Source organism: Ochotona princeps, chromosome 16 (assembly GCF_030435755.1).
Source record: "Ochotona princeps isolate mOchPri1 chromosome 16, mOchPri1.hap1, whole genome shotgun sequence".
NCBI classification, from domain to species: Eukaryota; Metazoa; Chordata; class Mammalia; order Lagomorpha; family Ochotonidae; genus Ochotona; species Ochotona princeps.
In genome coordinates this window covers 9,853,128-9,878,522 of record NC_080847.1, presented here as the reverse complement: position 1 = coordinate 9,878,522, position 25,395 = coordinate 9,853,128, and the positions used below count along the sequence as shown (strand labels likewise).

Here is a 25,395-nt window from a genome sequence, read left to right as displayed (position 1 = left end):
GCCAGGGTTCCGGCTCAGGCCATGGCTCAACAACAAAAGGCACAGCTTGCTCCCCTGCCAAATTTTCTCTGAGACTGGGGAATTCTGGCAGTGGGCAATGTTCTGCAGGCCACCCTTACTGTCTGAATGTCTGGTCTATGCCTCTGGCTAGACAAGTCCTTGGGTTCTGGCCAGAGCTGAACCACTGCCAGGAATCCCAGCATGTCCAGTACCCAGGTCACTTCTGTTCTTGGTGGGCCTCTGAGGTGGGTTAATTTGTCTGAAATGGGGATTTTTAAATGGTTTCAAGTAGCTCTTTTATGTGAGATGGCAAGTGATATGGTAAAGGGGTTTTGAAAATTCTTTTGAATGAAATGGGAAATGGTTGTGCTTGCATGCAAGGTTGTGTCACTGGGACTTTTTCAGTGATAAAGGTCAAAAAGAGAAGGAAGGGTACTCTAGGATCGGAGGGAGTCTGTTGACTCATGAATGTTAGGCATGGCTGGCATTCAGGGGAGATGGTACCACTCTTTTCCTGTGTGTTAGGAGCTACCTACCAATAGTGCAAACCACTGTCCCCATAGCTTTTCTTCTTAGGGTTCCCAAGCGCACACACACACACACACACACACACAAAATCAGTGGATGCTTTGTGAATTGGCATCCATGCCCAGCCCTAACTCTATCACTGGGTACATTTGATCCTGATTGGTTAGGCCCAGGTTACAAGGAATACAGATAGCAGTTTAGGAGAGAAATGGTTACCCAAAAGAGGGCTGGATTGTCATCCACTCTAAAGTATTGAGTTAGTGCCAAGCATATATTTGGACCTGTGGAGACTTTATGGTAGTTCTACAGCCTTATTTGTATATCAAAAACACTAACGCAAACACCATGGATAAATTTCCCTTTTGAAAAACTAAATGCTAGGTGGCCAGCATTATGTCACAGACGGTTAAGATGCCATCTGCAGTGTCAGCATCCCATATCAGAGTGCTGACTGTTCTGGATGTTCTATTGCCAATGCAGTTCCCTGCTAATTTTCCTGGGAAAACAGCAGCTGATGGCCCAGGACCTTGAGTCCCTACCACCCATGGAAAATGCCATGGTGAAGTTCATAGCTCTTGGCTTTGATCTGGCTCAGACCTATCTGTTGTGGCCATGTTGTGTGAATTGTTGGATGGAAGATATTTCTCTGTTTTTCTTTCCTCTTTGATGTCTTTCAAGTAAGCAGTAAGTCAATCAACCTTAAAAAAAACAATAAGACCCACAGCCCTAAATGCTAGGATGTAAACTAGAATTTTGAATCATTGAGTCACTGAATTTATAGATCAAGACATAGAGGTTGAGAAGCATGTCCACAAAATCCACACACCAGTATGCAGACTGAGACAGGAACCCATGGCCCCACTTGGCTGGGAGTTCTCGCTAAATTCTCAGATAGAAGCCCTTCTTTGTTCTTGCTGTTTATCCTCAAGGAATTGTTCATTGCTTGGACTGTTGGTTCAAGAGCTGACCTGGGTAATGTTTCTTCTATGGCCCAAGGCAGTCTGCATGAAGACTGATATTAGGAGGTGGGTAAGACACTCCCCTGGTACTAATAAATAAAGGAGACATTGGCTGTCTGCATTCTTTCTTGGGACCGTCTCCATCCCACTCTCTGTCTCCTATCATCTTGGCTTTTAGATTTGTTCTTTTTTTTTTTAGTTATTTTTCATCTACTTGAGAGACAGAAACAGAGATCTCCTATGCACTGGTTGACTTCTAAAATGCCTGTCAACAGCCAGGAGCTGGGAACTCCCAGTGGGTATCCCATGTGGGTCGGAGGACCTAAGTACTTGAGCCCTCACTGACTGCCTCACAGAATGTGTTACCTGGAAGCTAGATTGGAAGTGGAGGAACTGATACTTGAACCAATGCTCTGGGAGGAGATGCATATGTTCCAAGTGGCTACTGTGCTTTCTGGATTGGGGGCAGATTTCCAACTGGGAATAGTTGTGTTCCCTTGTCTTTTCCTTTGGATGAGAATGCTCAGGGCAGTGGCACCAAGTTCAGGGACAGAAAGAGGGGGGAAAAATTGCTGTCTTTTGGCCTCAGTTGCCCATCATCTCCCATTGTGAAGGTATGATATTTGACCCACTTGGCAGAACCAGGAGTGAGGTGTTATAGTAATAGGATAGTGGTGTGTTCTGTGTGTTGAGCCTCTGACTTAGCAAGAAATCTCAAGTTTAGTCGTGTCCAGGCTTCTTGTCTCAAATGAGTCACTCTCCTGGGCTGCTGGTCTAGAAAGGAGAAACTGTTCCAGAAAGGGCTCGGACTGTTGGAGAGTGTGGTATTAGAGGCTAACAATGTGCTGCAGGTTTGGGAGCTTAGGGGCAGCTCTCAACAGGAGAGGGGAGAATCCTGCACTCAGGTTGTGAGAGGTGGGCCTCGTCTGACCATCTCTGTCACGCAGCTTTCCTCCTGCCCCTCAGATTTTTGCTGACAGCCAGTTTCTTTTGAACTCTGTCAGTCCATACTGACCACTGTGTCCTGTCCTACCTTTCCTGTCCTGCACCTAGAAGCCCCTGGTCTGCCTGTTTCTGCATGAGACTACCTAGACCTTTTTCTTTTCTTGTTTTTTTAAATTTATTTAATTTTTATTGGAAAGTCAGATATACAGAGGAAGATCTAACGTCCGTGATTCACTCCCCAAATGGCCACAATGGCCGGAGCTGAGCTGATCTGAAGCCAGGAGCCCGGAGCCTCTTCTGGGTCTCCCATGAGATTGTAGAGTCCCAAGGTTTTTGGGTCACCCTCTACTGCTTTCCCAGGCTACTAGCAGGGAGCTGGATGGGAAGCTGGGCTGCCAGGATTAGAACAGGCACCCATATGGGATCCCAGAACATGTAAGGTGAGGACTTTTAGCTGCTAGGCTACTGCTCTGGGTTCGACATTTTTCTTTTCTAAGGTTTATTTTGTGTATTTGAAAGGCAGAGTGACAGAGAAAGGCAAGACAGAGAATCTTTCATCTGTTGGTTCACTCTCAAAATGACCACAATGGTCAGGGCTAGATCAGGACAAAACCAGGAGCCAGGAACTCCTTCTGGGTCTCATATATTGATGCCAGAAGTCGAGGTACTTTGACCATCTTCCACTGCTTTCTCAGACACATTAGCAGATAGTTAGATCAGAAGTGGAACAACCAGGCTTAGAACCTGGCTGTAAATGGGATGCTGGTTCCTTGGAGCTGGTTTTAAAGGTCTCCCAGTCTTAGGCTGTGCCCCCTCTTTCCTTAGGCTAAGCCATAATATCTCTTTTTATCCCTGCCTCCTTCGTTTCTGTGAGGCCATCTTATTGATAATCCCTTGGCATGTAGCACTTCACAACCTGGCTGCTGTGTATTCAGTCTTTGCAGAGACTGTGTGAGGCTTGTAGGACACTTGTTATCATGCCTACTTCTTGAAGATAGGACCTGAGAAATACGGTTTGCCCAAAGACACACTTTTGGCAACTGTCAGAGTCAGTCTGCAATTGAAGTCTTCTGGCGTTCATCTGTAGTTCATTGTTAAAGGTCAGTTTACAGGCACATGTTAAGGTTGCCCCAGCCTCCCTAGGGAAGGCCAAGTACTTAAAAAAGAGGCTCCAGGTCCCACCTCCTCCCAGCCCCAGGTCACCCCTGCACAGTTCCAGACTTGACAGCACCATCTATCTTGGCAGAACTTGCCTAACCCCAAGATAATATGATAAAGTCTGACAGTAAAACACACTCCCTGGAAGCCATTGTAATGGACCTAGGGCCATGGGTCCCTCCCCTTTATTCCACCCTTCTTTCCCCCTGAAGAGTGACAGCAATAGCGTATGTTGTGAAGGATCATCTGAGCACAGAGCTTCTAATGTGAGAAAGATCGCACCTTGAGGACAAAAAGGGGCACTGGGGAGCACCCCTGACTTGCCCCAGCTTCTCTTTCCTCATTCTAGAGTGATGGTTGGAGCAGTACTAGTGGAGGGTCCTCTTTGGCCTCCTTCTAGCAGTTGATTTTGCCACTTGCCAGAGGTGCTAAAGTGATTACCTAGCAACCAGGGCCCAGCCTGAGTAGGTCACAGCGTGATGCCTGATCCTCAGTGAAGAGGACAATTGCTCAGCCAGAGCCTAGCAAAATGAGGGCAAGTGGGTGCTGGGGGGATTAGGGCAGTGCTGCTTCCTAAAGCCACCTGCAGGATTGGTGCTGGAAGTTACCAGATAGCACCTGGCTAGCCACAGTGGTCTCCTGACCATGCTTCCTAATTCTGTGAGAAAGTACATATCCAAAAGGCACAGCCGCTGAGTAGGGCCTGGCTCTGTTCTCCTCCTCCATCTTTTTACTCCATTCGTCTCTACCTTCACACCTGGGAGAGTGGGTCGGGGCTTCCCCGGTAGTCTTTCGGCACGAGCATGGCCTTTGACATCTTCAAGTGTCCATCAGCATGCTGCTACAGGCCGACCTTACTCAACATAAAGGGACAGGCCAGGTATGTGAAGAGTAAAAACAGCCTGGCTCATAAAGCACAGATTATTGATTTCTTTCCAGAACTTTCAGACCCTGTCCTGCCCTACCACTCCTTGGAGATAGGTGCCTGTAGAGTCAGCATTCCCTTGTATGCCGTGTTGCCAGGCTCTCTGGGCGCTGACACTGGCCTAGTTCTCTGTCTTCCTCACTCTCTAGTTCCTACCTCATTGCTGCCCCAGCCTTCTCTCACCCTGGACTCATTTGCTGTGGGAGGGAGGAAGGGGATGCTTCCTTCTCTAGTTTTCCCAAGGGATTGATACCTATATAAATAGACCTAAGAGTGCAGTCAGAATTCTAAGCAAGCCTTGTAATAGGACCCTTTTCTTGACAGGCACTTGGGCCCAGCATAGCCCCCAGGCTGCCACATAAAGGGCTGGTGATTCTCCACCGTGTGATCTTGGCAGGAACTGCAGAAGTCTCCCCACCCAATTCTTTCATCCCACTGGGCCCCAGAATAGAAACTGATAAGAAGTTGGCCCACTGATGGAGGTTTTTTGGGTGTGTTGGGGGGAAAGATTGTTCTAGGTTTGAAAGAAAAAAAAAATGACTTTGAAGTCCTGTGGTGCTGCTGAAGGAAGTAGATAAGAACCTGACCTCAGAGCTGTCTCTGATCTGCAACACCCGGGCTGGTTTCTGGGTGGGGCAAGAACTATGCTCAACTGTGGATGGCTGAGTGCTGCCCGCCAGCACCCATAGTAGAGGGTTCAGAGGATGCCACAAGAAATCTAGAGACCTACCACCTCAGGGAAGGTGGGGGGCAGGATGGATTCAAAGAGGAAGGAAGTTGCAGCCTGCTGCCCTGACCCAGCTGCTAATATCAAAGCCCTTAATGGGCATTTGCCCAGTGCAATGTAGACCTCCACCATGCAGCTTGGATTGTCCCCTTTACTTTGTTGCCTGGTCCCTGTGGCCATGGCAGAGATTGCATGGGGTAATTGAACAGAGGGTAAGAGGTTATTGGGAGAAATCTCTGTTCCCTTTGGCTGAAAATGGTGCTGGAGCACAAAGGGAGTCAGTTTCTTCTAAGATATTCTCTTATGCCCAGCCTAGTGAGTATATATGTGGGGGGGAAGCTAATAGTTTGGGCAAGGGGAGGGGGTGATCAGGTTGACCTGGGCTTCTAAGAAGAGCCAGAAGGGCTGACTTAGATGAGGGACCATGGACCTAAACCCTAGACACACAGTTACACTCACCTATGCCTTCCTGAAGCCCAAGCTGTGTCCTTAGCATCAATATTTCACTAGCATTTATTGCTCTAGGGTGGGGAGCAGGTAACCAGCTCTGCCTCATTAAAAAATTGGGACTTGGGTCCAGTGTTGGTGTAGTAGGATAAGCTCCCTGCTTATGTGCCTGAGAAATCAGAGGTAAATGGCCCAAGTGCTTGGGCCCCTGCGCCATGTGGGAGATCTGGGTGAAGCCCCTGGTTTCAGTCTAGCCCAGCCTTTACTGTTGAGGCAATTTGGGGATTGAACTAATGGATGGGAGTTACCTCTCTCTCTCTCTTTCTTTTCCCCTGTCCCCCTTCACTCTTTCCTCCTCCCCTTTCCTTCCCTCTTTAATTCTGCCTTTCAAGTAAATGCATCTGTAAGAAAATAAGCTTCTCAAATGAAGAAAGTGTCTAGACCTAGGGTGTTAGGACTTGGGGTGCTGGTCTTAGTGTTCAGCTGCCTTTTGATGCCCCCTTGGGAGGGCAGCCTTCCTGGGGGAAAGTTGTCAGTGCCAAGAACCCTGAGTGGCGGACAGGCTGGTGGGGCTGCAGGGAAGTTCCAAGCAGAAACCCCTCCCTCTGCTCCTGCACCAGGCAGGAAGCTGGTAGAAGGAGGGGCTTTGCAGCAGGGCTGGTAATGCAGCCTCCCGTGAGGATGGAGGACAGGCTAGGGCTCTGCCCTTGCTGGGCACTCCCTGGTGCAGAGCCCTAGGTACTTGCTGAATGAACACGTCTTCTGCTTTTCTCTTGCAATTCAAAGCATATTTAGACAAGCACAGGAGGAAAGGAGGATCCTGATAGTTTCTCGGTGGCCCTTCGGTAAACATCCGTGGTGTGACTGAGATCAGAATTATAAGCAGAGATGAATCATAAGCCAAACCACCTGGTGCTTTGAACCCTGTCTTTAATGGAAATTAGAGCTGACTGTAAGTGCCCTGGGAGGTGGTGCAGTCAAGCTCAGTTGACCTTGGAGGCCTGTCAGAGGGTGGAGTTGGGAGATGAAGATCCAAGCCTCCAGGTTTCCAGACTCTTCTCTGGCTTCCCCTGGGTCCCCCTTTGTTTACAAGTCTCCCTCCCTGCTTGCTCCAGAAGTCCTCAAAGCAACTTAGAAATCTCTCCCTACCTCTTGACTTCAGGGCCCCCCAGTTGTCTTTAGCCTGTCTTCAAGCCTGAGGCTTGCCGCCTTGCATAAAAAATCCTCCTTCGCCTTGTCATCTCTAGAATCTGCTGCTGACCTACTGAACCACAGGTGGGCAGCTGTGGGATGGGACCTGCTCCTGTCAGGCTTCCCTCTCTTCTTGGTGGTCTGATGAAGTAGAGGCTAGGGAAGAGATAACAGGCCTGTGATCTGTGTGCTGTGTCGCAAGATGGGCCCAACACTCTTCTATGCTCAGCCTGGGGGCAAAGGCTCGCCAAGGCTGAGCTGGCTGTGAGGCCTCAGCCTGCTTGGAAGTGGGACCTGCCACTGGGGAAGTGGGAGGCAGGAGCAGTGCATGTAGTTATCCCAGGAAGGGAAGCTGGAGAGCAAGGTAGGGGCAGGCCAAGGAGAGGCTGGAGGAAGGGAAGGATGCACATCCAGGGCAGGGCTGTGACCCTCAACCTGCCCAATCTAGCACAGAAGCCATCGAGCTAGGAGCTTTTGGTTTCCAGTGTTTTCACAGTGCCTGCAAGTTGGGCTCTGGGACACTGCAGAAAGATCAAATGGTCAATGGGCTCGGCGGCATGGCCTAGCGGCTAAAAAGTCCTCGCCTTGAATGCCCCGGGATCCCATGTGGACGCCGGTTCTAATCCTGGAAGCTCCACTTCCCAGCCAGCTCCCTGCTTGTGGCCTGGGAAAGCAGTTGAGGACGGCCCAATGCATTGGGACACTGCACCCGCGTGGGAGACCCAGAAGAGGTTCCTGGTTCCCGGCTTCGGATCGGCGCGCATCGGCCCGTTGCGGCTCACTTGGGGAGTGAATCATCGGATGGAAGATCTTCCTCTCTGTCTCTCCTCCTCTCTGTATATCCGGCATTCCAATAATAATAAAATCTTTAAAAAAAAAAAAAAAAAAAGATCAAATGGTCAAATAGTAGTTTTAAAGTGGCAAAACCAGCTGGCAAATCCAGGTTTTTTTCTAGACACTTTGTTCCTTTGTACAGGCTTAGAGTTGAAGTGGACAGACTTAAATAAGCTGGAAAGCCCCTGCTAGGGCCAACTGCAGCCAGTAGCCTGCAGCTCTTAGAGGAGCAACAGGAAGTTCCATGTGAACTGTGTCTGCTGACAGAAACTTGAAAGTGGAGCACTTACCCATGCCTGCTGTCCAGGCATCTGCGTGAGCTCTTACACACACACACACACACACACACACACACACACACACCCTCCCTGTTGCCTCAGATCTGCTATTATCTGGCTTACCCCGAACTTCAGTTTGTGCTGGTCTGGGAGAAGCTGCAGGAAGTACTTCCTTGCAGAATGTCAGCACCAGGGGGTGGGCAGAATGGCATTAGCAGTCCCTCTGCACACTTACAGAATTGATAAAAAAAAACAAAACAGTTTGAAAACATTTCTTCATAACCATGATTTCTTCTGAGGTTACGTATGGAGAAGATGTTCAGTTGGGCAGATGGGTATTGATGCCTATTATTAAGAAGCAGGAATTAAAAGTGTGGTCTTTGTGCCCTCAGAGTTTGTTTTCTAAGTGAGGGAGATAGGCACAGATGAGTGGTGTAGGATCTTAATATATGTGGGTCACATTTAACTTGTGCTCCAAATTAGTTCACAATCCCAGGAGGATGGCATATGATGAGAGATGAACCTTGGAGAGGAGGTCCTGGTTCATGGTTCTCTGAAATGCTCTCATGGTTATGAAACCTAACCTTGACCCCATGAATAAAGATACACTTCTTTTCCCCTCAAAAAAATATTTATTTTTTTTAGTCGAGGCAGAGTGAGAAAGAATAATTTTCCATTTGCTGGTTTAATTTCCAAATGCTTACAACAGAGAGGTCTGGACCAGGTTAAAGTCAGGAGCCAGGAACTCCATCTGTGTCTCATACATGGATTGTAGAAACTCAAGTACCTGAGTCATCCTTCCTAGGCTTATTAGCAGGGAACTGGATCAGAGGTGGAGCAGCCAGGTTACCAACTGGCACCCATATGGGATGCCAGCATTACAGGGGGCAGCTTAACCTGCTGTGTCTGCCCCAGGGTATCTTCTTTTTATGATAGGTGAAGAATCTTAACTTACTGCTTGCTAACAGCCTGGAATGGAATTTGGCTCTTAAATCCACCTCTCTGTTGATATACATTGAAACCTTAGGTTGTTTGTCAGAGGAGAGCTGGGGACTTGAAGAGAATCAGGTGGGCCTTTCCTCAAGGGTGTCCATCTGGCAGTAGTGCATTTCTGACTAGCCCTGTGAAAGGCTCAGAGGTCAAGTGCTGCGGAAGAGGGCTGGTGGTTGGCATTGCCTTTGTCGGTGTAGGCCTGCTTAGACCACGTCGGAAAGATCCTGTTTGCGGAACTGCACACCCCCGCCCCTACCCCTGCCATGGTGTGGACTGGAATGAAAGCAGGAGGACGAAGGGAAAAGGGTTTTCACTGGGGCTTTTATATATATATTATATTTTATTTTATTGAAAAGGCAGATATATAAAGAGGAGAGACAGAAAGATCTTCCATTTGCTGTCTCACTCCCCAAGTGGCCGAAGTGGTCAGAGCTGAGCCAATCTGAGCCAGGAGCTTCTTCCAGGTCTCCCACCTGTGTGCAGGTTTTCAAGGCCTCGGGCCATCCTCTACCACTTTCATAGGCCATAACTAGGGAGCTGGATGGGAAGTGATGCAGCCAGGACACAAATCAGTGCTTATATGGGATCCCAGTGGATGCTAGGCAAGGATTTAGCCACTGGGGCTTTTGCTGCACTTGCCCTAGGATATCTGTTTGCTCCTTTGGTCTGCTGGCTGGTGTTCTACAAATCTCATCAGAGATGGTTTGATATCCCCTCCCAAGAGATAGGTATTGGCAGGCATCCCCAGGGCCCTGTAGGAATAGTTTAACCTAGTGGCACCGTAAACTGATACTCTAAACACTCAGCAGTAACACATGAAAAGAGAAAGTTCTAAAAATAGCAAGACACTCCTCTCCCCACCCCTCAATGATAAACATCCCTGTGGATGAGAAATAGGATGGGAATGCAAGGAAGAAAGCAAGGTTAAAGCTACTGGCCTGCTGCGCTGTGTCTGAAAGTGGAAGCTTGGGGTAACAGCACTCTCAGGTGCTCTGTATAAGGCCTGGAAAGAGAGCTGGCATGTGGCTTGAACCCACGGGCTGAAAATAGGCTGAAGAAAGTTCCTCCAGACCATTTCCTGGTGCTGTGGCTTACTTTAATGATGCTTACAGCTTCAAACCAAGCTGAGTTGCTGCCAAGAGAGTTGATTCTAGACTGGGGGCCCTCTGGTGCAATAGCCTAGTGGCTAAATCTTCACCTTGCCTATGTTGGGTGTCATTTGGTGCCCCAGCTACTCCACTTCTCCATCCAGCTCCCTGCTTGTGGCTTGGGAAAGCAGTCGAGGATGGCCAAAGCCTTGGGAACCTGTACCTGTGTGGAAGACCTAAAAATAGCTCCTGGTTGCTGACTTCAGATCTTCTTAACTGTGACCATTGCAATCACTTGGGGAGTAAACCAGTAGACAGAAAATCTTTATTTCTGTCTTGCCTTCTCTCTGTAAATCTGTCTTACTAATAAAAATAAGTAAATTTAAACTGGGGGACCCGGGAGGCAATGTGTAAACTGCTCAAAGGGGAAGGAAAATAGAATACAAAAGTTACAATGGGCCTGGGTATAAGTTCTGTAACAGATGAGGAAAACCAGTGAGAAGATAAAGTCACAAAAATTAAAAAAATTTATCTCAGAAGAAATGAAAGTAACAGAAAAGTAAGTATGTTTTAGAAACAGAAAAATACAAACAAGAGAGGGGAAACTCTGAATATTCAAGCAAGATTATGAAAAGAATGTGATAAGAAAAAGTATCTGTTAAAAGTTCTAGAAGAGGGTCCGGCGTGGTGACGTAGTAGCTGAAGTCCTCTATTTGAATGCGCCAGGATGTCATATGGGCACAGGTTCTAAACCTGATGGCTCCACTTCTTGTCCAGCTCCCTGCTTGTGGCCTGGGAAAGAAGTCGAGGACGGCCCAATGCCTTGGGACCCTGCACCCGCATGGGAGACCCAGAAGAAGCTCTGGGCTCCTGGCTTTGTGTCGGCTCAGCTCTGGCTGTTGTGGTCACTTGGGGAGTGAATCATGAGAGAAAACATCTTCCTCTCTGTCTCTCCTCCTCTCCGTATATCTGACCTGGCAATAAAAATAAATAAATCTAAAAAAAAAAATTTAGAAGGGCCAGCACTGTGATGCAGCAAGTGTAGCTGCCATTTGCAACACTGGCATACTACATGGGAGCGCTGGTTTGAGTATCCTCCACTTCAGTTTTCTATTTCCTGCTGATGCACCTGGGAAGGCTTCTGCCACCCATTAGGAAACCCAGATGGAGTTCCTGGGTCCTGGCCCAGCCCTGCCTGTGGTGTGTGTTGGGAAGTAAAATAGCTAAAGAGCTCACTCTCTTATTTTCTCTCTGTCTCATCTATGCTTTTATCCTCTTCCTCTCTATTGCTCTTTGAAATCAATAAGTCAATGAATCAATCTCTTTTGGAGGAAGTTTTATTTATTTTGAAAGAGTTTGAGAGAGAGAAAGAGATAAAAGAGGAGAGAAAATATCCATCCAGAATTCTAGAAATAAAAAATAATATTAGAATTTGAAATGATACAGGTTAGACACAGGAATTCAACTAGAGTACAGCACACACATGGAGGACAGATTGAGAGCCTCTAGTATGTGTCCAGTAGGAATTCCAGTTCTACATAAAGGCAAGGAAAAGAATATTGAAAAAGATGGTGGCTGGTCACAGTGCAATGGCTCATGGCTAAATCCTCACCTTGCATATTCCAGGATCTAATATGGGTACTGGTTTGTGTCCTGACTGTTCCACTTTCTATCTAGCTCCCTGCTTGCAGCCTGGGAAAGCAGTAGAGGATTACTCAAAGCCTGGGGACTCTGCAGCCACATGGGAGATCTAGAAGCAGCTCCAGGTTCCTGGTTTTGGATTGGCTCAGCTCTGACCATTACAGCCACATGGAAGTGAATCAGCGATCGGAGGATCTTTCTCTCTATCTCTCCATCTCTCTGTGAATCTTAATTACCAATAAAAATAACATAAATTGGGCCCAGCGCAATAGCCTAAGGGCTAAATCCTCTCCTTGCATGTGCTGCAGGATCCCATGTGGGCACTGTTTTATAGCTTGGTTGCTCCACTTCCAATCCAGCTCCCTGCTCAGGGCCTGGGAAAGCAGTAGAGAATGGCTCAAAGCCTTGGGACCCTGTACCCACGTGGAGACCGCGTGGAAGACTTTGGAGCCATTGTGGTCCTTTGGGGAGTGAACCAGCAGATAGAGGATCTTTCTATCCTTCTATCCATAGATTTGATCTGCTTTTCCAATAAAAATAAATAAATGTTTTAAAAAATTAAAAATAAAATGTATCTTAAAAAGAAAAAGATCAAGGCTGAGAATTCCACACTTGAGGATAAGGTTCAAGTATCAGAGTAACATGTTTCTAGTTATAATATAGTAAAACTGCAGGCAAGAATAAAGAGAATGTTAAAAACTGTCCACGGGAAAAAAAATTTCAAAGGCTGTTTGGCTGACAAAAACATTTCATCAGCATTAGATGCTTGAAAATAATAGTGAAAATAATAGAACTGAGTTCCTGGCTTCTGGCTTCAACCTGGCCTACTCCTGACTATTGGCTCTTTTGGGGGAGCAAACCAGTAGATGGAAGATGACTCTATGTGTCCCCTTCTCTGTCTGTTATCTTTCAAATACATAAATAATATTTTTAAAAAGAGGCAAAGGCAAATTGATTAAATACAATGAATATTTTTCTTTTTTTTTTTTTGAAAGATTTATTTATTACAAAGTCAGATATACAGAGAGGAGGAGAGACAGAGAGGAAGATCTTCCGTCCGATGATTCACTCCCCAAGTGAGCACAATGGTCGGTGCTGCGCTGATCCGAAGCCGGGAACCAGGAACCTCTTCCAGGTCTCCCACACGGGTGCAGGATCCCAAAGCCTTGGGCCGTCCTCAACTGCTTTCCCAGGCCACAAGCAGGGAGTTGCTGGGAAGTGGAGCTTCCGGGATTAGAACCGGCGCCCATCTGGGATCCCAGTGCATTCAAGGCGAGGACTTTAGCCACTAGGCCATGCCGCCAGGCCAACAATGAATATTTTTCTAAGAAGACTTACTGGAAAGACCAATAAACAGGAAGGAGATACAGAGAGAAAGATTTATGTCTGCTGGTTCACTCCCCAAGTAGCCACATTGTCCAGAACTGAACTGATCCAGAGCCAGGAGCTTCTTCTGGGTCTCCCACATGGGTGTAGGGTTGGTCACAAGGCCTTGGGCCATCCTCAGTTGCTTTCTCAGGCCATAGGCAGGGAGGTGGGTGGGAAGTAGAGTAGCTGGGACACAGACTGGCACCCATATGCGATCCTGGTGTGTGCAAGGTGGGAACATTAGTCACTAGGTTACCAGGTCCCAATAAATACTTTTTAAAATCTTGAAACAAAGCCCAGCACAGTGGCTCAATTGGCTAATCCTCACTTTTGATAAGCTCAGCTCCTGCTGTTGTGGCCATTTGGGGAGTGGACCAGTGGAGAAAAGATCTTTCTGTCTCCTTCTCTCTGTAAATCTTTCTAATAAAAATAAAATAAATCTTTAAAAAAAAAGTGACAGGCTTGCTAGACTGGGCTGTCATCTCCTTGGAACTGGGTCCTTGCTTGTCTGAACAAGATGATGGCAGGAAAAAAAGGAAGAGTGGGTGCCACAGTGGCAAACCACACAAACAAAAACCGGTATGTAATTGCACTTTTAATTCTAAAAAAAAAAAAAAAAAGAAGAATGCTAGAATTATTAACCATATAATCATGGAAGAATAAAATACTCAAGTTGGGATTTGTTCCCAAGTCCCTGCCTTGTTCAAGAGAGTGGTGCTATGAAAAACCATCGACCTTTTCTATATAAGTTACTTATGCTAGCCAGTTAATATAATTACTGAAGGAGGAAAAATGTACTCTCCAAACCAGGAGAGAGGCAGAACGGGTGATGGAGGAATGATGTGTGAGCCCATCAAGAGCCATAAAAGAAACTGAAGGAAAAAAGTGGAATAGTAACAATGAATATATGGCAAGATAATAAGTCCAAATATGTAAGTGTAATAATCCATTTATTTAAATAGTTATTAAATATTTGTTTAATAATCATGTATTTAAAACAACAGACCATCAGGTTAGATAGAAAAAGCGAAGTGTGATCTGCTGCCTGGAAAGAATTGGTTTACAGGAAACATGACTTCCTTGGAGCCTGGAGCCAAGTGGGGTCCACCTCACAGGTGTTTTGTTAGGCAGACCAGAGTCTCTTCCTGCCCCTAATTTCCCCCTTTCCTGAACTCTGTCTGGGCTGTCTGCCAACCTATGCAGATAAACCTTGTTTTTCTAGGCTTTATTTCCTGCCTTAATGTAAATATGTGTTGTAAATTGCCGGACTACATACACACCACATAGGAGCACTTTCTGGAAAGAGCAGGCCTAGAGCAGAGTAGGTTGTTGATCTAAAAGGACATTGGATGCTCATTCTGCCCATCTTCTCAGCGCTTCGCATGCCTCAGAGCCCCAGGGTTGCTCCCCTTCCAGGCGGTGTGTTGGAGTGCAGCGACGATCTTGGCATGCTTTGTCTCTATAGGACTCAGCTGAAAGTTAGCCAGAGTTCCAGTCTTAGATTTCAAGAAGAGTGTAGGCTCCCAACTTCTGGTGCTCTGCTTGCTTGTTCTGGGCAGCATCTCAAGTACCAGAGCTGAGATTTCAGAATGGATGTCATATCAGGCTAGGTTCCCTGCAGGAGGTTGGGGTTCTGCTGGGGAGTGTGGGCACCACAGTCACTAGGATGGCTCTAAGAGGCGGGTGCCTCAGGCAGCTGCTGGAAATGTTGCAATGTAGGGTGTTGCAACGCTGTATCTCCAGTTAACCAAGCCTGCGGGAAGAGAAGAAGCTAGTCTGAGACACATTAAGGAACACGCCTAGCAGGGTGTTGAGTGCTGTGTAAGGAATGAGCTTTGCGTCTCTCTCTCATAATTACCGATCCCCCAGGGCAGCTCTGCCAGGTTTGTGGTTGCCTCATCCAGGGGATGGAGAATACACTGCCAGGAGTCAGGGGAGCAGGGACTCTTTCTAGAATGATTCCCCACTCAGTGGGAAAAGCTTGTTTAGAATGCAGTGGGCTGCAGCAGAGGGAGTAGTGGACCTGGAGTCATCAGACCTGGCTTAACTGGCATTGACTGATCAGTTCCTGGACCCTTGAGAAGTCCGGGGCTATCCTGAAAAAAGCTCAGATGCAGAAGGAATTGGTTTACAGCATGTGGTTTGGAACAGGGCTGCAAGACTCCCTCTCAGCAGGGTGTGCTCCAATGTGCTCCGCCTATCTTGAGCTCCTCTCCCAGGCAAGTGGTCCCATTCTGCCATCCTCAATGTCTTCTTTTGATGTTTCTCGACCTGCCAAGAGGCTTGTGTGTAGCAGTGCTGGTCTGAGGCCGAGCCATCCTGTACTTCATTAGGTTAATTCAATGGCTGGTATCTTGGGATCTGACAAAGAATGGCTCTACACCACAGCCTCCAAAAAATAGTACCGGCTTCCCAATCCATCATAAGGACTTCATCTGAACCCCCATTGGTTCCTTGTAAGGGTGAAAGGTGCCCAGATATGCCCCCCTGACTGATGGACAGCAGGGCAAGGCAGGAGAACATAGTCTTTATCCACGCTTTCTTTTTTTCCTCCCCCTTTGACGTAGCAAATTTGTTAAGATTATCATTCACATATCGGATAGTTTGCACATTTGAAATGCTTCAGTCTTTGATTTTTAACCTACTTACATGATGTGCAACCATCACCACAGTTTTCAAATATTTTCTCATGCTAAGAGGAAACTGCAGCCCAATAGCTGTCTTTTCCCAGTCTTCCTAACCTTTTCCCTCTTAGTGTGAATAATCTCTGTCTCAATGGAGTTGCCTATTCTGGACATTTACTATAAATATCCAGTACAAGACCTTTCGTGGCTGACTTCTTAGTGATTTCAAGGTTCATCCATGATGTTGCATGTGTAAGAACTTCATACCTTTGGGTTTTTTTTTAAGATTTATTTATTCTTATTGGAAAGTCAGATATACAGAAAGGAGGAGAGACAGAGAGGAAGATCTTCCATCTGCTGATTCATTCCCCAAGAGGCCACAATGGCCAGAGTTGAGCTGATCCAAAGCCAGGAACCAGGAGCCTCTTCCGGGTCTCCCACATGGGGGCAGGGTCCCAAGGCTTTGGACCATCCTCAACTGCTTTTCCAGGCCACAAGCAGGGAGCTGGATGGGAAGTGGGGCCTCTGGGACACGAATCGGTGCCCGTATGGGATCCTGGTGTGTGCAAGGCAAGGACTTTAGCCTCTAGGCTGCCACACCTGGCCCCTCTGTTATTTTTTATTCCTAGATAATATTTTATTGCTTTGACATATCATGTTATTCATCTGTCAGTTGATGTAACTTTGAGTTGTTTCTTTATTGGAGCTATTAAGAATAATGCTGCTGTAACTCACTTATATATGGGCTTTTAGGTGGACACAGGTATTCATTTCTCTTGGGTGTTTGTGTAGAAGTGAAATTTCCTGAGTCCAGTGGTAATTCTGTGTTTGACCTTTTGAGGAACTGCAGGCTACTTGCCAAAGCAACTGTGCCGTTGCACATTTCCACTTGCAATCAGCCATGTATGAGGACTAGAGTTTCTTCACATCGTTGTTAGTTCACGTTATTAGCTGTGCTTTGATTATGCCATCCTGGTGAGTGGGATGTGCTAGCTGATGGTGGTTTTGTTTTGCATTTCCCTGAGTCTAATGCTGTCTGGCCTCTTCACATGTCCTTGTCTGCCCTTAGACCACCTCTGTCCCCCTGCAGCAGTCATTGGGAAGGGTAGCATTGACACCCATCCAGTGGTCAATTCTCAGTCCTCATCTCACTTTCCCAGCAACATTTGAGAGTTCATTCTTCTTTCATCCTGAGAGCCCTTCTCTTAGTTTCCCCACCTCCCTTCCTGTTTCTCCCCTGAGTTTTTCTTGGCTATCTTCTTTTAGATATCAAAATGCCTCAGGCTCTGTCCAGGAACACCTTCTCTTGTGTGTGGCAAGCCCTCCCTTGCTGATTTCTTCTGGCCCTATAGTTTTATTAATGCACTGTGCCCTGGGAACTCTCAGCTGTGTCCCTCAAGCTCTGATCTCACTCCACTCATGTCCCAGGTAGGTGGCCTACTTCTGTCAAAAAGGCATCTTCAGTTTACTCTGTCACACACAGAATTCTTGTTTTTTCCACCCAAACACATTCATTGCTGGTCTTTTCTGGATGTACCCTGTCCCTCAGCTTGCTCAGGCTGCAGCCTGTGTCTCCCTGATCCTTCTCTTCCTGTCTCACTCTCACCCTACTTCTTGTATCCACTCCCAGAGGTAAATCCCCTAGTTATTTTCCTGACACCTTTCATCACTGCCAGCCCCTGAGCTATTGTCATAGATCCTCTTTGGTCATATACAGTAGCCAGACTAGTCCTTTAATAACACTTGTTTTAATCTTTAGAAAAATTTAGAATTTCCTAAAATTCAGGTTCACAATTTTTTTTTTGAGTGGTGTTTACATAATTAACAAGGATGCATGCCTATGAGGTCCATTGAATAGGGTGGGGAGGGTCGAAGTGTGGGGGAAGGTGGGTGGAAAAATGCTTCCAGTTTTATTTTTCTTCCCTTTTCTTCTGTATCTGAGAGCACGGGTGAGGGGGGTAGGAGAGGGGAGGGGACTGCTCTCAGCTGCCAAATTACATTAGTATTCGGGGATGGAGCTTGTCCACTTGATGTCATCTTAAAAACCCTGATGTGGAGAAGAATGTTCCAAAGGTATTGCTTAAGTAGCTTGATAATTCTGAGATACTGTTGGTTTTGCTGCTCCAGGGTTGAAAAAATCCTTCCAAGGTTCATTGGATGGAATTCTCCCCACTGCATCCACTCACCCAGACACTTCCTGCCAAAGCTCATCCAGGAGTGTTATCCTGCCCATTCTACTCTCCATCTTCTCTCATGGCTTTGATGTGCTCTGCAGGCCCAAATGAGCTGGTCATCTTGTCCCCCATATGTACCTGAGCATGTTGTCTGCTGCATAGACATCAGCAATCAAAGAGGCCCAGTCCTGACACATACATTCCAAAGTCAGACCACAATTCCTGTAATACTCCCTGTGGCCAGAGTTTTTAGTCCGGTGGTCTAGTTTGGGAGTCCTCCAAGAAATCGCAGCTAGGGTGACCCCAGACCTGACTCTTGCATGTGTCAGGCAGTACAGAGTCCAGTTCGTCCCTGCCATCGGGCTATACACACACACAGTGGTGATTTTCATTGTTTGGTCAGTTCTGTCCCCAGCCCCATGGCCTATGCAATCCTACAGGTGCTGTGGCCCAGCCCAACCCAGCCTGTAATAGACCTGGCCCTTAAGCGCACTGACAGGAACTACTGTTTGTTTTGTTTTAATATTTATTTATTTTCATTGGAGAGACAGATTTTACAGAGAGAAGGAAACATAGAGAGAACCATCTTCAATCCACTGATTCACTCTCCAGCTAACTGAAGGCAGGAATAGGAGCCTCTGCCCAGTCTCCCACATAGGTACAGGGTTCCAAGGCTTTGGGCCATTCTCCACTGCTTTCCCAGGCCACAAGCAGGGAGCTGGATGGGAAGAGAACAGCAGGACACAAACCAGTGCCCATATGGGATTCTGTGCTTGGAGGTGGGGAATTAGCCAACTGAGCCATTATTTTGGTACCTCAGGTTCACACTTTCAAAATAGTATATATCGGGCCTGGCGGCATGGCCTAGCGGCTAAAGTCCTCGCCTTGAACATGCCCCGGGATCCCATATGGGCGCCGGTTCTAATCCCGGCAGCTCCACTTCCCATCCAGCTCCCTGCTTGTGGCCTGGGAAAGCAGTCGAGGATGGCCCAAAGCTTTGGGACCCTGCACCCATGTGGGAGACCTGGAAGAGGTTCCTGGATCCCGGCTTCGGATCGGCACGCACCGGCCGTTGCAGCTCACTTGGGGAGTGAATCATTGGACGGAGGATCTTCCTCTCTGTCTCTCCTCCTCTCTATATATCTGACTTTGTAATAAAATAAACAAATCTTTAAAAAAAATAGTATATATCATATGTGCCCTCTCTTTCTGTCTCTTTTTCGGGATTTATTTGTCTATTTTAAAGAATATGACACAGAAAAAAGGAGAGACAGAAAAAGATCTTCCATCTACTGGCTCACTCCCAAATAGCTACAACTGTCAAGGCTGAGCCTGCCAGGAGCCAAGAATCCTATTATGTCTGTCCCATGAGTCCATGCACTTGAGCCATCTTCCACTGATTTCTCAGACACATTAGCAGAGAGTGGGATTGAAAGCAGAGCATAAAAGTTTAAAAAAATTAAAAGAAAGTAGAGCAGCCAGACTCTAACCAATACTCCCCTATTGGATGCCAGTTTTGCAGGCAGTGGCTTAACTTGTTGTGCCACAATGCCAACCCTCATACATGTGCTCTTTTTTAAAAGATGTATTTATTTTAAGTGGAAAGTCAGATATCCAGAGAGGAGGAGCGACACAAAGGCAGAGCTTCCATCTGCTGATTGATTCACTCCCCAAGTGGCCTCAGTGGCTGAAGCTGAACCAATCTAAAGCCAGGAGCTTCCTCCAGGTTTCCTGTATGGGTACAGGTTCCCAAGGCTGTGGGGTGTCCTTGACTGCTTTCCTTGGCCACAAGCAGGGAGCTTGATGGGAAGTGGGGCCACCAGGACACGAATCGGTGCCCACTTGGGATCCCAGCACTTGCAGGGCGAGGAGTTCAGCTACTATGCTATCATGCCTGGTCCCATACATGTTTTCTTAAAGAATAACTATGGATGAAGGAGTAATGTATTACCTAGTTCTTTCAAAGCTCAGGGGTTCTCGTCTTGGTCCTATGTATCATCCTTCCTTCCTTGAGGAATCGCCTGAATTTTGTATTGTTTCTGGATTTTTCCCGTTACTTTATTATCTATATATAAAGGTATGAAAATGTCTTACTCAGGTTTGCATATTTTTAAGCTTCACATGGGTTCATGCTTTGGGCTTTCATTCAAGATGTACTGTTCTTGAGCCTGGCGCCATGGCCAGCAGCTAAAGTCCTTGCCTTGAATGTGCCAGGATCCCATATGAATGCTGGTTCTAATCCCGCCAGGCCCCGCTTCCCATCAAGCTCCCTGCTTGTTACCTGGGAAAGCAGTCAAACATGGCCTTGGGACCCTGCACCTGCATGGGAGACCCGGAAGAGGATCTGGGCTCCTGTCTTCAGATTGCTGCAGCACCGGCCATTGTGGTCACTTGGGGAGTGAATCATCGGATGGAAGATACTTCTCTCTGTCTCTCCTCTCTGTATATACCTGACTTTGCAATAAAAAATAAGTAAATCTTTTTTTAAAATATGTACTCTTGCTCTTTCTGGTTGTGTGCTTCCATGGCTTTTGCACCTCGACTCTTGGCTGGCCCAGGACAGTTCTGAGATGCTGTTGATATCACTGCCCCAAGGACGAGGAACTCTTTCTGAGATCAGTTGGCTGTTATAGCTCACCTCTGAGTCTCCATTGGCCCAGAAATTTGCTGTTAAGTTTCACTGGCTCTGAACACATGGTAGACCGATGGGCCCAGGCCTCTCTCCAGACCCCAGCCGTGTCCAGGGACAAACCAACCCACCCAGCTCCAAGCCAATGGCTGGCCTAGGGGCCCAGACCACCGGGCCCCAATTCTGCTACCCCGGAGCTCAGAGCTCATAGCTAGCCAACCCCTTCTGACTTCAAGCAGCCAGCAGGCCAATCAGTTCAGGCCTTCCTCCTTTACTGATCCAGCTCTCTGTCTACAGTCTGGGAAAGCCATGGAACATGTCCCAAGTCGTTGGGACTCTGCATCTACATGGCAGACTTGGAAGAAACTCCTGGCTCCTGGCTTTGGCCTAAGCAGGTGAGCTGTGTTTGATACTTCATGACAGTGAAAATATTCTGGATGGTGTGTGAAAATACACACTTAACAAAACCCATAGATTCTAGGAACATAAAGAGTCATCCTTCGGTCGGAGCCCCGTCGCCGTCCGCTGGATGGCAGCCGCAGTGGGCAGGTGCGAGAGGCGCTCAGCCAGGGCCGAATCGGTGGAGCAGCTGCGGCAGTAGGTGCAGGAGCTGGAGCGGAGCTGGCCCAGGAGAGGAGCCAGGGCGTGCAGGGCGGTAGCCACACCCGCATCGACAAGATGAGCCCGGAGGTGGTGGACTCCAACGCTTGCAGCCGCCTGATGACATTGAAACAGATGGGAATTGTCAGCGACTATGAGAAAATTTGCAGTGGCAACAGTAGGTGTTGGCAGAGTTGGCAGTGTGACCGCCGAGATGCACACGCGGTGTGGCGTTGGCAAGTTGCTACTCTTTGACTACGACAAGGTGGAACTGGCCAACATGAACAGACTTTTCTTCCAGCCTCATCAAGCAGGATTAAGTAAAGTCCAAGCAGCAGAACTATTTTGAGGAACATTAATCCTGATGTTCTGTGTGAAGTGCACAACTATAACATAACCACAGTGGACAACTTCCAAAATTTCATGGATAGAATAAGTAATGGTGGATTAGAATAAGGAAAACCTGTTGATCTAGTTCTTAGCTGTGTGGACAATTTTGAAGCTCGAATGGCAATAAATATAGCTTGCAATGAACTTGGACAAACGTGGACGGAGTCCAGGGTCAGTGAGAACGCAGTTTCAGGGTACATACAGCTCATCATTCTTGGAGAGTCAGCTTGTGTTGCGTGTGCCCCACGTCTTGCAGTGGCAACCAACATCGACAAGAAGATTCTGAAACGAGGTGTCTGCAGCCAGTCTTCCCACCACGATGGGAGTAGTGGCTGGGATCTTGGTACAAAATGTGTTAAAGTTCCTGTTAGGGCCCGGCGGCGTGGCCTAGCAGCTAAAGTCCTCGCCTTGAACATGCCCCGGGATCCCATATGGGCGCCGGTTCTAATCCCGGCAGCTCCACTTCCCATCCAGCTCCCTGCTTGTGGCCTGGGAAAGCAGTTGAGGCCGGCCCAATGCTTTGGGACCCTGCACCTGCATGGGAGACCTGGAGGAGATTTCAGGTTCCTGGCTTCGGATCAGCGCGCATCGGCCCATTGTGGCTCAATTGGGGAGTGAATCATTGGACGGAAGATCTTCCTCTCTGTCTCTCCTTCTCTCTGTATATCTGACTGTAATAAAATAAATAAATCTTTAAAAAGTTCCTGTTAAATTTCGGTAAAGTTAGCTTCTACCTGGGCTACAATGCCGTGCAGGACCTCTTCCCCACCATGTCCATGAAGCCAAACCCCCAGCGCGATGACAGACACTGCCGGAAGCAGCGGGAGGAATACAAGAGAAAGGAAGCAGCACTACCCAGACAGGAAGTGGCTCAAGAAGAAGAAGAGATCATCCATGAAGATAATGACTGGGGGATCGAGCTGGTATCGAAGGTTTCTGAAGAACTGAGGGATTCGTCAGGCCCCGTTCCTGACCTACCTGAAGGACTCACAGTGGCATACACGGTTCCCAAAAAGCAAGAAGATTCTGCACCTGCAGTAATGGTGGAAGATTCTGGTGAAAGAACTTGGAAGAACTTATGGCCAAGATGAAGAATATATAGATAATGGGATGGTATCTGGTATTTAAGTTTAGTCCCTTGAAATTAAAGATATTTTCCCCTTAATCTAATAAAAATTAGGGCAACATAAAAAAATAATTAAAAAAATATGTACTCTTCTTGCTCAATCTAATAGTTTTTTTGGTCATATTCATCCCTGCCAGTGTCTAAAACTGCAGTGCATTCATTTTCTTTCTGTGGGGCACAAATGTATCATACTTCATCCACTTTATTCTGACGTACCTTTGGATTGTATAGAGTTCTCTACTATTTCAGTCTCTTACGGTCTCCTGCTACACATATGTGTTCATATGTACCTGATGGCAGGCATAGAGTGCACTACAACACAGCTAGCTCTCTGAAAAGATGAAAGGCATGAAGCAAATAGGGCTCCTATGCATCACTGGAAAGGTAAAATACTGCATCCACTTGGGAAAAGTATTTGATACGTTCTAGTCAAGATGAGTATGCATCTGTCTACCCTGGAGCCCAGCAGTTTCACTCCTAGCCATTTATTCAAGAGAAATGAGAGTCTAAGTTCACAAAAAGAGTTTGTACATGAAGTTCGTGGCAGTTTAACTAATAACGATTAAGAACTGGCAACAATCCAAATGTTCTACCATGGATTCAAAGCACAAGGCACAAGTCTCCACAGCACTAGGCTGAGCCAAAACAGCCAGATACATGCAAGGCCACGGTGTGGGGTTGCCCTCCATGAAGCTCACGCATAGTGGCATTCCACCTCTGGTGACGCAGGTCAGAAAAGTGGCAGACACTCCTGTGGACACGGGAGGAAGAAAAAAAGAAAGAACCGAAACATTTATCTTACCCACCTCCCTTCCCATATTGACCTTCCCCACCCTAATCAGAGGCCCACACGGGCCTCTCCCAACTATGTAAACAATATGAAAATAAAAGATAGGGCCCGACCTGGTGGCCTAGCTGTTAAAGTCCTCGCCTCGAACGCACCAGGATCCCATATGGTCGCTGGTTCTAATCCCAGCGGACCCACTTCCCATCCAGCTCCCTGCTTGTGGCCTGGGAAAGCAGTTGAGGACGGCCCAAAGCCTTGGGACCTTGCACCTGCGTGGGAGACCCGAAAGAACTCCTGGCTTCTGGCTTCAGATTGGCACAGTACCAGATCACTTGGGGAGTGAATCATCGGACAGAAGATCTTTCTCTCTGTCTGTCTTCCTCTCTGTATATCTGACTTTGCAATAAAAATAAGTAAATCTTAAAAAAAAAAAAAAAAGAAAGAAAATAAAGGATAAAAAGGAAAAAGAAAAGTGGTGGAGCAGTGGTTCTCTGACAGATAGGAAGAGAACTTCCTGGATTGATGGAAATAGTCCGTGTGTTTGACTGGTTAGTCACACAGCTTTATTCACACGTGAAAGTTCATCAGGCTTTGCCTTGAAGTTTTCTTATATTTGATTTAAACCTTCACACACACACACACACACACACACACACGGATTATCCCAATAGGGTAGGAATTTCTAGGATGAAGATTGAACACTATATTCTACACTGCTGGATTTCAGCTTAATCTTTTTTGAACTTTAAACAAATATATTTATTTGAAGGAGAAACTGAGAGACAGTCAATGATCTCCCATCTCTACCCAAATGCTGGAGGTGGGCCAGGCTGTTTCTCCCACAGTGGTGGCAGTCTCAAACACTTGAGCAAGAATTTGGATCATAAATAGAGGAACTGAAACAGGAACCAAGCATTTGAAGACATGATGCAGTGTTTTAACCACTACTCAACTTTGTAATACTGGATGTGTGTGGGCTTATCATGAACGATCAGAGGGAGCAGCTGTGTGTGAGAGAGAGCGTTGTGCTCACTTTGGCAGCACATATACTAAAATTGGAACGTTACAGAAAGAGAGAGCATGTCCAGAGAGGCCTGAGTCGTCATGGAGGGTCATGGGGTGCGTTCACAGGTCAGATGAGCCATGTGAGGGTCACCTCTGGGGTTTTGACGTTATGTCTAGGGACCTCTGCTGTCTTTTAGTTTCTCTCTGGATCTTCGTTTGGCTCAATACAAAGTTGAGCAGCTTCAGCTCCTAGTAACAGCCTGGACATGAGGTTCTCAAAACAGGGATTTTTGGTTTCCCCTAGTCTTGCTAAGCATGTTGTCGAAGCTAAGAATTTTCCTCTCCCCGGCAAGGGAGTCTGGCTGCCTCAGATGCCCCTATGTTGACTTAGGGTCCCACGGAGCTAGTGACTTCTGCAACAGATGCTTTGTGTGAGAAAGTCTTCCAGCGAGCCTTTCCCAGCCCCCACTCTCAGGGGGCTATTCACCCAGGGAACAGGTCTTCCCAGGTGAGGCACCTCACTTGCAGCTCCTGCTCAGCTTGCAAACTCACTGCCTCCTAGGGCCACCAGATTTCCTCAGGTCATGGAAAACTGAGAGCAGGGCTCTGCAAAAACCCAGTTATTCTCCTTAGATATTGGACATGGAAATGAGCAAAGCAAGAATTGGAAGAGACAGTGAGCTAGCTTGCTGTTCTGAGACTGATGAGCCAGAGGTCATGCCCTGAGTCTGTTAAATGGGTATAGAAGGACACTGGTGCTGCTGAGGCCTCTGTGGGGACACCTGGGCACCTGAGTGAGGTGTCTTTTTTTCCTTAAGATTTATTTGTTTTTATAGGAAAGCCAGATATACAAAGAGGGGAAGAGACAGAGAGGAAGACCCTCCGTCTGTTGATTGACTTCCCAAGGGGCACAATGGCCAGAGTTGCACTGATCTGAAGCCAGGAGCCTGGAGTCTCCCCGACATCCCTAATGTGGGT

The 25,395-nt window shown here is 47.2% G+C and overlaps 1 protein-coding gene and 1 pseudogene across 1 annotated transcript in view; both read left to right on the top strand.

Moving 5' to 3' along the window:
• The window catches only part of ST3GAL2 (ST3 beta-galactoside alpha-2,3-sialyltransferase 2), a 50,398-nt gene that overhangs the window by 10,413 nt on the left and 14,590 nt on the right, over positions 1-25,395 (top strand). The window lies entirely within an intron of this gene.
• LOC101517893 (ubiquitin-like modifier-activating enzyme 5) lies at positions 21,145-22,681 on the top strand (annotated as a pseudogene).